We start from the raw sequence: 15,787 nt of genomic DNA, 5'->3' as shown, positions 1-15,787 counted from the left end.
CTAATGTGTGGATTCTGGACCTTGAAATTCTTGGTCCTATACAGGGGAATCTCCTTTATTGTACTGCAAGGTCTAAGGGCTTCAAATTTTTACCCTACCATAAAGGTTATGGAGATAATGGAAATGCTGAGGGTAAAAGCAGAATGGGAATAAATGTTGGGATGTTAAGGGAATGACAGACCCAGACAAAAGCAAGAAATTTTAATTTCTCTGCGTTTGGGAATAGGAAGATGTATTTGACTTTGAATGGGTAAGAGACAGTGGCCCCAGGATGCCTTATGAGAAGGTGTGAAAGTATTAAGAGGCCTCAACCCCCACTGCAAAGGAGAAGGTATATTTTGGATAATAATGCTGAGCTTCAGACTTCCAGAAATGAAGTGACCTTAACCTTGGGGGAAGTTATGTTATCAAGACAACGGTTCCTTTTTTGCTCTCTATTATCCCAACACCATGCCTACATCTCTTAGAAGTAGGCATAAAAGATTGGAGTAACATACCCAAGGTCTGCATGACATCACTGTAGATTCATTCTTTCAGAATCTGAGGACTTCTCTGGATAAATGGTCTCATTTAAAAATACAAATAATTTATTATTTTGTCAATTTAATTATCAGTAAAATTGAAACTGTGTCCAGTTAAAAATCAAAAGAAACTATACAGATCCAAAAGCTTCTCTCTATACCAGCATATATTAGTTATAAATAAAAAGGTTAACATTCATAATAGCTTTGAGAGCTATAGAAGTAGGTTAATAATCTATTTAAAAATAATTATAAAACATTACCAAGGAACATAAATGACTCTAAATAGCAGCACAATCATGTTCTTTGAATAGAGGACTTGGTGCAAATATCCCCAGATGTATGAATGGAGTAGTGGGTTTGAGAGCCAAGAGCAGTTTGGAGTTGCAAGAACAATATGTGAGGAGGACTTAGGTCATGCCAAGGAGATCACTGACACACTGCTTCACTGGCATATATGAAATAGTGTTTATTGGGAAAAAATGTACAGGCTGGCAGGTAGGAGAGCCTACTTATGCTAATGAATAGTGCATTATGGGAGGGCATTTTTGTAACAGTACAATTTCATGGTTGAGAAAGTGGCTTTGTTTGAAAGGGGGAGCTCACTCACTCAGCAGCTGGTACCAGCTTGTTCTTTCCATTGAGCCACTGCAGATCCTCTGAACCTGTTCCTTCATACCAAAGGGAGGGAGACTATTTGGATCCAAGTAGTAATCCATAAATTTAACATAAGGACACCATGAATTGTCAATACGGTTTTTTTTACTTGAGAAAATTTGAAGCGCTTCTGGAAGTGTAATGAATGAGAACAGATAATGTTTGAAAAAGAAATGATACTGTAAATATATTAGTTTTTAAAAATTACTATGGGACAACTTACCACAAACTTAGTGACTTTAAATTAAATGACACTCATTTACCAGCTCACCGTTCTGCTCAGGTATTATGATGCTCAAATCAAGATGTCATCCAGGCTGAGCTCTCCTCTGGGTTCAGGAACCTCTTCCAAACTCATTGGTTGTTGGTAGAATTTATTTCCCTGTGGTTGTAGGATTGAGGCCCCAGTTGTCCATCTAGTTGTCAGCTGGGACCACTCTCAGCTCATAGAGGCTGCCTGCGGTTCCTTGCCATGTGGTCCGAGGTGCAGTGTATAGGGTGGATATTTGTTTTCTTCCAGGGCAGCCAGAACAGCTCTCTAACTTCCTACTGTGCAGCCAGCTAGACCAGCCACAGAAAATTCACTGCTTTAAAAAGAGCTCATGTGATTAAGTCAGATGCACCTGAATAATCCTATCTTCAGGTTAATTGATTTGAGACCTTAATTACGTCTACAAAATCTTTTTGAAGCCGTAAATAAATTAGTGTTTAATTGAATAACTAGGAGAAGGTATATGTAAAAAAGAGCCTGGGAATCTTGGGGCCATCTTAGAACTCTGCCTACTGCAACAAAGTGACAAAATAATTATTATGAGGAAAGCAGAAAGGTCAGTAGAGTACAAATTCTATAATTATTAAAAAATATATAATGTAGTATACAGGAAAAGTAGAGTTTTATATTAGTGGGGGAGGAGACAGATTGAAAAATGGCGAAGAGGGAAAATTACTAACAACTTGAAAATAGAAAGGAACATCTAATTGTACAAAAATTGATTACACATTCATTAAATACATTAAAAAGCCCAAATTATTGGATAAATATTAGGCAAAGGTAACAGTAAATCTTTTATTTCAAAGGCATACATAGTTTTATTTTTTAATATCTTTATTGGAGTATAATTGCTTTAAAATGGTGTGTTAGTTTCTGCTTTATAACAAAGTGAATCAGGTATACATATACATAGAGCCCAACATGCCCTCCCTCTTGTGTCTCCCACCCTCCCTATCTCACCACTCTGGGTGGTAACAAAGCACCGAGCTGATCTCGCTGGGCAATGTGGCTGATTCCCACTTGCTATCTATTTTATATTTGGTAGTATATATAAATCCATGTCACTCTCTCACTTCATCCCAGCTTACCCTTCCCCCTCCCCGTGTCCTCAAGTCCATTCTCTACGTCTGCATCTTTATTCCTACCCTGCCCCTAGGTTCTTCAGAACCTTTTTTTTTTTTTGATATCATATATACATATTAGCATAAGGTATTTGTTTTTCTCTTTATGACTTACCTCGCTCTGTATGACAGACTCTAGGTCCATCCACATCACTACAAATAACTCAATTTTGTTTCTTTTTATGGCTGTGTAATATCCCATTGTATATATGTGCCACATATTCTTTATCCATTCATCTGTCGATGGACACTTAGGTTGCTTCCATGTCCTGGCTATTGTAAATAGAGCTGCAATGAAAATTGTGGTACATGACTCCTCTTTTTGAATTATGGTTTTCTCAGCCCAGTAGTGGGACTGCTGGGTCATATGGTAGTTCTATTTTTAGTTTTTTAAGGAACCTCGATACTGTTCTCCATAGTGGCTCTATCAATTTACATTCCCACCAGCAGTGCAGGAGTGTTCCCTTTTCCCCACACCCTCTCCAGCATTTATTGTTTGTAGATTTTTTGATGATGGCGATTCTGACTGATGATACCTCATTGTAGTTTTGATTTGCATTTCTCTGATGATTAATGGTGTTGAGCATCCTTTCAAATGTTTGTTGGCAATCTGTATATCTTCTTTGGAGAAATGTCTGTTCAGGTCTTCTGCCCATTTTTGCATTGGGTTCCTTGTTTTTTTGATATTGAGCTGCATGAGTTGCTTGTAAATATTGGAGATTAATCCTTTGTCAGTTGCTTCATTTGCAAATATTTTCTCCCAATCTGAGGGTTGTCTTTTCCTCTTGTTTATGGTTTCCTTTGCTGTGAAAAAGCTTTGAAGTTCATTAGGTCCCGTTTGTTTTTTTTTGTTTTTGTTTCCATTTCTCTAGGAGGTGGATCAAAAAGGATCTTGCTGTGATTTATGTCATAGAATGTTCTGCCTAAATTTTCCTCTAAGAGTTTTATAGTGTCTAGCCTTACATTTAGGTCTTTAATCCATTTTGAATTTACTTTTGTGTATGGTGTTAGGGAGTGTTCTAATTTCATTCTTTCACATGTAGCTGTCCAGTTTTCCCAGCACCACTTAATGAAGAGGCTGTCTTTTCTCCATTGTATATTCTTGCCTCTTTTATCAAAAATAAGGTGACCATATGTGCGTGGGTTTATCTCTGGGCTTTCTATCCTGTTCCATTGATCTATATTTCTGTTTTTGTGCCAGTACCATGCCGTCTTGATTACTGTAACTTTGTAGTATAGTCTGAAGTCAGGGAGCCTGATTCCTCCAGCTCCATTTTTCTTTCTCAAGATTGCTTTGGCTATTCAGGGTCTTTTGTGTTCCCATACAAATTGTGAAATGTTTTGTTCTAGTTCTGTGAAAAATGCCATTGGTAGTTTGATAGGGATTGCATTGAAACTGTAGATTGCTTTCGGTAGTATAGTCATTTTCACAATGTTGATTATTCCAATCCAAGAACATGGCATATCTCTCCATCTGTTTGTACCATTTTTAATTTCTTTCATCAGTGTCTTATAATTTTCTGCATACAGGTCTTTTGTCTCCTTAGGTAGGTTTATTCCTAGGTATTTTATTCTTTTTGTTGCAATGATAAATGGGAGTGTTTCCTTAATTTCACTTTGAGATTTTTCATCATTAGTGTATAGGAATGCAAGAGATTTCTGTGCATTAATTTTGTATCCTGCTACTATAACAAACTCATTGATTACCTCTAGTAGTTTTCTGGTAGCATCTTTAGGGTTCTGTGTGTATAGTATCATGTCATCTGCAAACAATGATAGTTTTACTTCTTCTTTTCTGATTTGGATTCTTTTATTTCTTTTTCTTCTCTGATTGCTGTGGCTAACACTTCCAAAACTATGTTGAATAATAGTGGTGAGAGTGGGCAACCTTGTCTTGTTCCTGATCTTAGAGGAAATGGTTTCAGTTTTTCACCATTGAGGACAATGTTGGCTGTGGGTTTGTCATATATGGCCTTTATTATGTTGAGGAAAGTTCCATCTATGCCTACTTTCTGGTTTTTAAGATAAATGGGTGTTGAATTTTGTCAAAAGCTTTTTCTGCATCTATTGAGATCATCATATGGTTTTTCTCCTTCAATTTGTTAATATGCTATATCATGTTGTTTGATTTGTATATAGTGAAGAATCCTTGCATTCCTGGGATAAACTCCACTTGATCATGGTGCAGGATCCTTTTAATGTGCTGTTGGTTCTGTTTGGTAGTATTTTGTTGAGGATTTTTGCATCTATGTTCATCAGTGATATTAGCCTGTAGTTTTCTTTCTTTGTGACACCTTTGTCTGGTTTTGGTATCAGGGTGATGGTGGCCTTGTAGAATGAGTTGGGAGTGTTCCTCCCTCTGCTATATTTTGGAAGAGTTTGAGAAGGATAGGTGTTAGTTCTTCTCCAAATATTTGATAGAATTCGCCTGTGAAGCCATCTGGTCCTGGACTTTTGTTTGTTGGAAGATTTTTAATCACAGTTTCAATTTCAGTGTTTGTGATTGGTCTGTTTTTATTTTCTATTCCTTCCTGGTTCAGTCTCAGAAGGTCATGTTTTTCTAAGAATTTTTCCATTTCTTCCAGGTTGTCTATTTTACTGGCATATAGTTGCTTGTAGTAGTCTCTCATGATCCTTTGTATTTCTGCAGTGTTAGTTGCTGTTTCTCCTTTTTCATTTCTAATTCTATTGATTTGAATCTTCTCCCTTTTTTTGTGGATGAGTCTGGTGAATGGTTTATCAATTTTGTTTATCTTATCAAAGAACCAACTTTTAGTTTTATTGATCTTTGCTATCATTTCCTTCATTTCTCTTTCCTTTATTTCTGATCTGATCTTTTTGATTTCTTTCCTTGTGCTAACTTTGGGTTTTTTTTTTTTCTTCTTCTTTCTCTAATTGCTTTAGGTGTAACGTTAGCTTGTTTATTTGAGATGTTTCTTGTTTCTTGAGCTGAGATTGTATTCCTATAAACTTCCCTCTTGGAACTGCTTTTGCTGCATCCCATAGGTTTTGGGTCGTCGTGTTTCATTGTCACTTGTTTCTAGGTATTTTTTTTATTTCTTCTTTGTTTACTTTAGTGATCTTTTGGTTATTAAGTAGTGCTTGTTTAGCCTCCATGTGTTGTATAATTTACAGATTTTTGCTGTATTTAATATCTAGTCTTATAGCATTGTGGTCGGAAAAGATACTTGATACAATTTCAATTTTCTTAAATTTACCAAGGCTTGATTTGTGACCCAAGATATGATGTGTCCTGGAGAATGTTCCATGTGCACTTGAGAAGAAAGTGTAATCTGCTGTTTTTGGATGGAATATCCTATAAATATCAATTAAATCTATTGGTCTACTGTGTCATTTAAAGCTTATGTTTCCTTATTAACTTTCTGTCTGGATGATCTGTCCATTGGTGTAAGTGGGGTGTTAAAATCCCCCACTATTATTGTGTTACTGTTGATTTCCTCTTTTATAGCTGTTAGCAGTTGCCTTATGTATTGAAATGTTCCTATGTTGGGTGCATATATATTTATAATTGTTATATCTTCTTCTTGGATTGATCCCTTGATCATTATGTATTGTCCTTCCTTGTCTCTTGTAATATTCTTTATTTTAAATTCTATTTTATCTGATATGAGTATTGCTACTCCAGCTTTCTTTTGATTTCCATTGGCATGGAATATCTTTTTCCATCCCCTCACTTTCAGTCTGTATGTGTCCCTATGTCTGAAGTTGGTCTCTCGTAGACAGCATATGTATGGGTCTTGTTTTTATCTATTCAGCCAGTCTATGTCTTTTGTTTGGAGCATTTAATCCATTTACATTTAAGGTAATTATTGACATGTATATTCCTATTCCCATTTTCTTAATTGTTTTGGGTTTGTTATTGTGTTTTTCTTCTCTTGTGTTTCCTGCCTAGAGAAGTTCCTTTAGCATTTGTTGTAAAGCTGGTTTGGTGGTGCTGAATTCTCTTAGCTTTTGCTTGTCTGTAAAGGTTTTAATTTCCCTGTCAAATCTGAATGAGATCCTTGCTGGGTAGAGTAATCTTGGTTGTAGGTTTTTCCCTTTCATCACTTTAAATATGTCCTGCCACTCCATTCTCACTTGCAGAGTTTCTGCTGAAAGATCAGCTGTTTACCTTATGTGGATTCCCTTGTATGTTATTTGTTGTTTTTCCTTTGCTGCTTTTAATATTTTTTCTTTGTATTTAACTTTTGATAGTTTGATTAATATGTGTCTTGGCATGCTTCTCCTTGGATTTATCCTGTATTGGACTCTCTGTGCTTCCTGGGCTTGATTAACTATTTCCTTTCCCATATTAGGGAAGTTTTCAATTATAATCTCTTCAAATATTTTCTCAGTCCCTTTCTTTTTCTCTTCTCCTTCTGGGACCCCTATAATTCGAATGTTGGTGCGTTTAATGTTGTCCCAGAGGTCTCTGAGGCTGTCCTCAATTCTTTTCATTCTTTTTTCTTTATTCTGCTCTGCAGTAATTATTTCCAGTATTTTATCTTCCAGGTCCCTTATCCGTTCTTCTGCCTCAGTTATTGTGCTATCGATTCCTTCTAGAGAATTTTAAATTTCATTTATTGTACTGTTCACCATTGTTTGTTTGCTCTTTAGTTTTTCTAGGTCCTTGTTAAACATTTCTTTTATTTTCTCCATTCTTTTTCCAAGATTTTGTATCATCTTTACTATCATTACTCTGATTTTTTCATGTAGACTGCCTATTTCCTCCTCATTTGTTTGGTCTGGTGGGTTTTTACCTTGCTCCTTCAGCTGCTGTGTGTTTCTCTGTCTTCTAATTTCGCTTAACTTACTCTGTTTGGAATCTCCTTTTTGCAGGCTGCAGATTAGTAGTTCCCCTTGTTTTTGTGTCTGCCCCCAGTGAGTAAGTTTGGTTCAGTGGGTTGTGTAGGCTTCCTGTTGGAGGGGACTAGTGCCTGTGTTTTGGTGAATGAGGCTGGATCTTGTCTCTCTGGTGGGCAGGACTCTATCTGGTGGTGTGTTTTGGGGTGTCCCTGACCTTGTTATGATTTTATGCAGCCTCTCTGTTAATGGTTGGGGTTGTGATCCTATCTTGCTAGTTGTTTGGCATAGGGTGTCCAGCACTGGAGCTCGCCAGTCTTTGAGTGGAGCTGGGTTTTAGCATTCAGTTGGAGATCTCTGTGAGAGCTTTTGCCATTTGATATTATGTGGAGCCAGGAGGTTGCTGATGGACCAATGTCCTGAACTCGGCTCTCCCACCTCAGAGGCACAGGCCTGACACCCAGCCAGAGCACCAAGACCCTGTCAGCCACACAGCTCAGAAGAAAAGGGAGAAAAAAAGAGAGAAAGAAAAAATAAATAAATTAAAATCGTTATTAAAATAAAAAATAAAAAATTATTAAAAATTAAAAAAAGTAAAAAAAAATTATAAAAAAAGGACAGAGACAACCTTGGGACAAATGGTAAAAGCAAAGCTATGCAGACAAAATCACACAAAGATGCATACACATACACACTCACAAAAAGAGAAAAAGGAAAAAATCTCTCTATATGTCTACATATAAAAAAACAGGAAGAGAGCAACCAAATCAGCAAACAAATCTACCAATGATAATAAACTCTAAATATTAAACTAAGGCAAACATAAAACCAGAAAAAATTAGATTTGCAGAAAGCAAACCCCAAGTCTACTGTTGCTCCCAAAGTCCACCGCCTCAATTTTCGGACGATTCGTTGTCTATTCAGGTATTCCAGAGATGCAGGGGACATCAAGTTGATTGTGGAGATTTAATCCGCTGCTCCTGAGTCTGCTGGGAGAAATTTCCCTTTCTCTTCTTTGTTCGCACAGCTCCTGGGGTTCAGCTTTGGATTTGGCCCCGCCTCTGCGTGTTGGTTGCCTGAGGGCATCTGTTCCTGCCTAGAAAAAAAGGGTTAAAGGAACAGCTGATTAGGGGTCTCTGGCTCACTCAGGCAGGGGGGAGAGTGGGGTATGGAATGCGGGGCGAGGCTGCAGCGGCAGAGGCTGGCGTGACATTGCAACAGCCTGAGGTGCACCAAGTGTTCTCCTGGGGAAGTTGTCCCTGGATCATGGGACCCTGGCAGTGGTGGGTTGCACAGGCTCCCAGGAGGGGAGCTGTGGATAGTGACATGTGCTTGCACACAGGCTTCTTGGTAGCTGCAGCAGCAACCTTAGCGTTTCATGCCCGTATCTGATGTCTGTGCTGATAGCCACGACTCACGCCTGTCTCTGGAGCTTGTTTAGGCGGTGCTCTGAATCCCCTCTCTTTGCACACCCTGAAACAATGGTCTCTTGCCTCTTAGGCAGTTCCAGACTTTTTCTTGGACTCTCTCCTGGCTAGCTGTGGTGCACTAGCCCCCTTCTGGCCTTGTTCACACAGCCAACCCCAGTCCTCTCCCTTTGATCTGACCGAAGCCCAAGCCTCAGCTCCCAGCCCCTGCCCGCCCCGGCGGTTGAGCAGCCAAGCCTCTCAGGCTGGTGAGTGCTGGTCAGCACTGATCCTCTGTGAGGGAACCTCTCTGCTTTGCCCTCTGCATCCCTGTTGCTGTGCTCTCCTCCATGGCTTCAAAGCTTCCCTCCCGGCCACCACCCAACTCCACCAGTGAAAGGGCTTCCTAGTGTGTGGAAACTTTTCCTCCTTCACAGCTCCCTCCCAGAGGTGCAGGTCCCATCCCTATTCTTTTGTCTCTGTTTTTTCCTTTTTCTTTTGCCCTACCCAGGTACGTGGGGAGTTTCTTGACTTTTGGGAAGTCTGAGGTATTCTGCCAGCGTTCAGTTGGTGTTCTGTAGGAGTTGTTCCACATGTAGATGTATTTCTGATGTATTTGTGGGGAGGAAGGTGATCTCCACATCTTACTCCTCTGCCATCTTGAAGGTCTCTCTATAGGCTTGGCATAAATATTTCATTTGATTACTTGAATGTTCCATATACCCCCAACACCAGAAGCAAAATTAGAGACAAGTGAAAAACTAGAAAAAGTATTTCAGCAAATGAAAAATTCTATTTCTTATGTATGATGCATTCTAAAATAAAAGAAATCTTTATAGAATAGGCAAATGACATGAACAGCAATTCACAGAATATAAATGGTCAATAAACATGAAATTATGTCATGAATCATCATGAAAATTAAGACCTAATATTGGACCTGCCAGCATTTATGAGGTAGCACTACTCAGTGTTTGTACAGAAGTTGGGAAATGGGCTTAACCGTATGTTTTGTTTTAGTGTAAATTGACATAAACTTGTTGGAGCACACCTTTGATAATACTCATCTAGAGCTGAGGAATAGTCAGAAGGATCCAGTTTTTCCCAATTCCATAACATATCCACATACACAGTTATGAATATTCAGTCATAGCTAACATTTAGTATTTACTCACAGATCTGATTTAGTCCTTATAAAAATCCTATGTGTTACTGATGAAGAAATTTAAATCCAGTACATACCTCCCATAACTATACCACTTGTGTGTAGATGAACTGGAATTTGAATGCAGGTCATTTTTTGGGTGGGGGGCTTCTTTTTTTTCTTCCAGTTTTATTGAGATATAATTGACTTACAGCACTGTATAGGTTTAAGGTATACAGCATAATGATTTGACTTACATACATCATGAAATGATTATTACAAGAAGATTAGCGGACATTCATCATCTCATATAGGTACAAAATTGAAGAAATAGAAAAAAAATTTATCCTTGTGTTGAGAACTCTTAAGATTTACTCTTAACAACTTTCATATATACGTACAGCAGTGTTAATTATCTTTATCATGTTGTACATTATATCTCTACTACTTATTTGTCTTATAAGTGGTAATTTGTACCTTTTGACTGCCTTCATCCAATTCCCCTCCCTCCAAACTCCTCATCTGATAACCACGAATCTTATCTCTTTTTCTATGAGTTTGTTTGCTTGTTTTTGAAGTATAATTTTTGCTTGTTTTTGAAGTATACTTGATCAACAACACTGTTAGTTCCTGTTATACAACATAGTGATTCAATATTTCTATACCATGATTGTCTATTTATGGCACCATACAAAGATATTACATGGTTATTGACTATGTTCCCCACACTACATTTCTTACCTGTGACTCATTTAGTTTGCAACTGTAAGTTTGTACCTTTTAATCTCCCTCACCTATTTCTTTCCTTCCCCCACCTCCCTCCCCTCTGGCAATCACCTGTTTCTTCTCTCTATCTGTAACTGTGTTTTTGTATTGTTATGTTTGTTCATTTGTTTGTTTCTTAGATCCCACATATAAGTGAAATTACACAGTATATGTCTTTCTCTGTCTGATGTTTCACTTAGCATAATGCCCTCTAGGTCCACTCATGTTGTCCCAAATGGCAAGATTTCATTTTTTTATGGTTGAGTATAAATTTCATTACATATATATCTTTATCCATTCACCTATTGATGGGCACTTAGGTTGCCTCCATACCTTGGCTACTGTAAATAATACTGCAATGAACACTGGGGTGCATATATCTTTTCCAGTTAGTGTTCTTGTTTTTCACAGATAAATACCCAGAAGTGGCACTGCTAGATCATACAGTAGTTCTATTTTTAATTTTTTGAGAAATCTTCATGCTGTTTTCCATAGTGGCTGCACCAATTTACATTCCCACCAACAGTGCATGAGGGTTCCCTTTTCTCCACATCCTTGTCAACACTTCTTATTTGTTGTCTTTTTGATAATAGTCATTCTGACAGGTGGGAGGTGATATCTCATTGTGGTTTTGATTTGCATTTCCTTGATGATTAGTGATGTTGAGCATCTTTTCATGTGCTTGTTGGCCATCTGTATGTCTTCTTTAGAAAAATGTCTATTCAGATCCTCTGCCCAGTTTTTAATTATGTTGTTTGTGTTTTGATGTTGAGTTGTATGAGTTCTTTGTGTATTTTGGATATTAACTCCTTATCAGACATATCATTTGCAAATATCTTCTCCCATTCATTAGGTGGCCTTTTCATTTTGTTGATAGTTTCCCTTGCTGTGCAACAGCTTTTTCATTTGATGTAGTCCCATTTGTTTATTTTTGCTTTTGTTTCCCTTGCCTGAGGAACAATATCCAAAAAAATATTAACAAGACCAATGTCAAAAAGCTATTGTCGGGGCTTCCCTGGTGGCGCAGTGGTTGAGAATCTGCCTGCTAATGCAGGGGACACGGGTTCGAGCCCTGGTTTGGGAAGATGCCACATGCCACGGAGCAGCTGGGCCCGTGAGCCACAATTGCTGAGCCTGCGCGTCTGGAGCCTGTGCCCCGCAACGGGAGGGGCCGCGATAGAGAGAGGCCCGCACACCGCGATGAAGAGCGGTCCCCGCACCACGATGAAGAGTGGCCCCCGCTTGCCGCAACTGGAGAAAGCCCTCGCACGAACCGAAGACCCAACACAGCCAAAAAATAAATAAATAAATAAATTAAAAAAAAAAAAAAAAAGCTATTGTCTATGTTTTCTTCTAGAAGTCTTATGGTTTCAGGTCTTACATTTAAGTCTTTAAACCATTTTTAATTTATTTTTGTGCATGATGTGAGATAGTAGTCCAGTTTGATTCTTTTGCATGTAGCTGTCCAGTTTTCAACACCATTTATTGAAGAAGCTCTGTTTTTCCCATTGTTTATTCTTGCCTTCTTTGTCATAGATTAATTGCCCATATAAGTGTGGGTTCATTTCTGAGCTTTCTATTCTGTTCTATTGATCTATGTGTCTGATTTTGTGCCAGTACCATACTATTTTGATTACTGTAGTTTTGTAGTATAGTTTGAAATCAGGGAGTATGACACGTACAGCTTTTTCTTCTTTATTAAGATTATTTTGGTTATTTGGGGTCTTTTGTATTTCCATACGTATTTTAGAATTATTTATTCTAGTTCTGTGAAAAATATCATTGATATTTTGATAGGGATTACGTTGAATCTGTAGATTGCTTTGGGTAGTATGGTCATTTTAACAATATTTATTCTTCCAATCAATGAACAAGGTATATTTTTCCATCCATTTGTGTCTTCTTCAATTCATTTCATCAATGTCTTATAGTTTTCCAAGTACAGGTCTTTTACCTCAGTTAGATTTATTCCTAGGCATTTCTTTCTTTTTGATGTGATTGTAAATGGGATTGTTTTCTTAATTTATCTTTCTGATTGTTAGTGTATAGGAATTCAACAAATTTCTGTATATTAATTTTGTATACTGCAACTTTAATGAATACATTGATGAATTCTAATAGTTTTTGTTGGCATCTTTAGGATTTTCTATGTATAGTATGTTATCTACAAACAGTGACAGTTTTACTTCTTCCTTTCCAATTTGGATTCTTTTAATTCTTTTTATTGTCTGACTGCTGTGGCTAGGACTATACTATGTTGACTAAATTGGTGAGAATAAGCATTCTTGTCTCGTTCCTAATCTTAGAGGAAATGCTTTCAGCTTCACTGCTTTCAGCTGATATGATGTTAGCTGTGGGCTAGTCATATATGACCTTGATTATGTTGAGGTATGTTACTTCTATACCCATTTAGTTGAGAGTTTTTATCATAAATGAGTATTAAATTTAATCAAAAGCTTTTTAAAACATTTATTGAGATGGTCATATAATTTTTATTCTTCAATTTATTAATGTGGTGTATCACATTGATTGATATGTGGATATTGAACCATACTTGCTTCTCTGGGATAAATCCCTCTTCATCATGGTGTATGATTCTTCTAATGTGTTGTTGAATTTGGTTTGCAAATATTTTGTTGAGGATTTTTGCATCCATACTCATCATATTCATCAGTGATATTGGCATGTAATTTTCTTTTTTTGTAATATCTTTGTTGTTTTTTTTTAAATTTTATTTATTTGTTTATTTATTTATTTTTGGCTGTGTTGGGTCTTGCCAGGGCTTTCTCCAGTTGTGGAGAGCGGAGACCACTCTTCATCGCTGTGCACGGGCCTCTCACTGTCGCGGCCTCTCTTGTTGCAGAGCACAGGCTCCAGACGCGCAGGCTCAGTAGTTGTGTCTCATGGGCCCAGTTGCTCCGCGGCATGTGGGATCCTCCTGGACCAGGGCTCGAACCCATGTCCCCTGCATTGGCAGGCAGACCCTCAACCACTGTGCCACCAGGGAACCCCTGTTGTTTTTTTTTTTTTTTGTATCAGGGTGATGCTGGCTTGGCAGAATGAATGTGTAAGTGTTTCTTCATCTGTCATTTTTTGGGAATTGTTTGAAAAGGATAGGTGTTAACTTTTTTTTTTTTTGAATTTTTGAATTTTATTTTATTTATTTTTTATACAGCAGGTTCTTATTAGTTATCTGCTTTATACATATTAGTTTATATATGTCAATCCCAATCTCCCAATTCATCCCAACCCCCCCACCACCCCCGCCACTTTCCCCCCTTGGTGTCCATATGTTTGTTCTCTACATCTGCGTCTCTATTTCTGGCCTGCAAACTGGTTCATCTGTACCATATTTCTAGGTTTCATATATATGCGTTAATATACGATATTTGTTTTACTTTTTCTGACTTACTTCACTCTGTCTAGATCAATCCATGTCTCTACAAATGACCCAATTTCGTTCTTTTTAATGGCGGAGTAATATTCCACTGTATATATGTACCACAACTTCTTTATCCATTCATCTGTCAATGGGCCTTTAAGTTGCTTCCATGACCTGGCTATTGTAAATAGTGCTGCAATGAATATTGGGGTGCATGACTCTTTTAAAATTATGGTTTTCTCAGGGTATATGATCAGTAGTGGGATTGCTGGGTCATATGGTAATTCTAATTTTAGTTTTTTAAGGCACCTCCATACTGTTCTCCATAGTGGCTGTATCAATTTACATTCTCACCTAACAGTGCAAGAGGGTTCCCTTTTCTACACACCTTCTTCAGCATTTGTTGTTTGTAGATTTTCTGATGATGCCCATTGTAACTGGTGTGAGGTGATACCTCATTGTAGTTTTGATTTCATTTCTCTAATATTTAGTGATATTGAGCAGCTTTTCATGTGCTCCTTGGCCATCTGTATGTCTTCTTTGGAGAAATGTCTATTTAGGTCTTCTGCCCATTTTTTGATTGGGTTGTTTTTTTTTTTAATTTGAGCTGCATGAGCTGTTTGTATATTTTGGAGATTAATCCTTTGTCAGTTGCTTCATTTGCAAATATTTTCTCCCATTCTGAGGGTTGTCTTTTGGTCTTGTATATGGTTTCCTTTGCTGTGCAAAAGCTTTTAAGTTTCATTAGGTCCCATTTGTTTATTTTTGTTTTTATTTCCATTACTCTGGGAGGTGGATCAAAAAAGATCTTGCTGTGATTTATGTCAAAGAGTGTTCTGCCTATATTTTCCTCTAAGAGTTTTACAGTGTCTGGTCTTACATTTAGGTCTTTAATCCATTTTGAGTTTATTTTTGTGTATGGTGTTAGGGAATATTATAATTTCATTCTTTTACATGTAGCTGTCCAGGTTTCCCAGCACCACTTATTGAAGAGGCTGTCTTTTCTCCATTGTATATCCTTGCTTCCTTTGTCATAGATTAGTTGACCACAGCTGCGTGGGTTTATCTCTGGGCTTTCTATCCTGTTCCAATGATCTATATTTATGTTTTTGCACCAGTACCATATTGTCTTGATGAATGTAGCTTTGTAGTATAGTCTGAAGTCAGGGAGTCTGATTCCTCCACTCCATTTTTTCCCCTCAAGATTGCTTTGGCTATTCGGAGTCTTTTGTGTCTCCATACAAATTTTAAGATTTTTTGTTCTAGTTTTGTAAAAAATGCCATTGGAAATTTGATAGGGATTGCATTGAATCTGTAGATTACTTTGGGCAGTGTAGTCATTTTCACAATATTGATTCTTCCAATCCAAGAACATGGTATACCTCTCCATCTGTTTGTGTCAGCTTTGATTTCTTTCATCACTGTCTTATAGTTTTCTGAGTACAGTTCTTTTACCTCCTTAGGTAGGTTTATTCCTAGGTATTTTATTCTTTTTGTTGCAATGGTGAATGGGATTGTTTCCTTAATTTCTCTTTCTGATCTTTCGTTGTTAGTGTATAGGAATGCAAGAGATTTGTGTGCATTAGTTTTGTAACCTGCAACTTTACCAGCTTCTTTGATTAGCTCTAGTAGGTTTCTGGTGGCCTCTTTAGGATTCTCTACGTATAGTATTATGTCATCTGCAAACAGTGAGAGTTTTACTTCTTTTTTCCAATTT

This window comes from Balaenoptera acutorostrata, chromosome 9 (assembly GCF_949987535.1).
Source record: "Balaenoptera acutorostrata chromosome 9, mBalAcu1.1, whole genome shotgun sequence".
In the NCBI taxonomy this organism is placed as follows: domain Eukaryota; kingdom Metazoa; phylum Chordata; class Mammalia; order Artiodactyla; family Balaenopteridae; genus Balaenoptera; species Balaenoptera acutorostrata.
The sequence above is the reverse complement of the archived record's forward strand: the minus strand, read 5'-3'. Positions refer to the sequence as shown.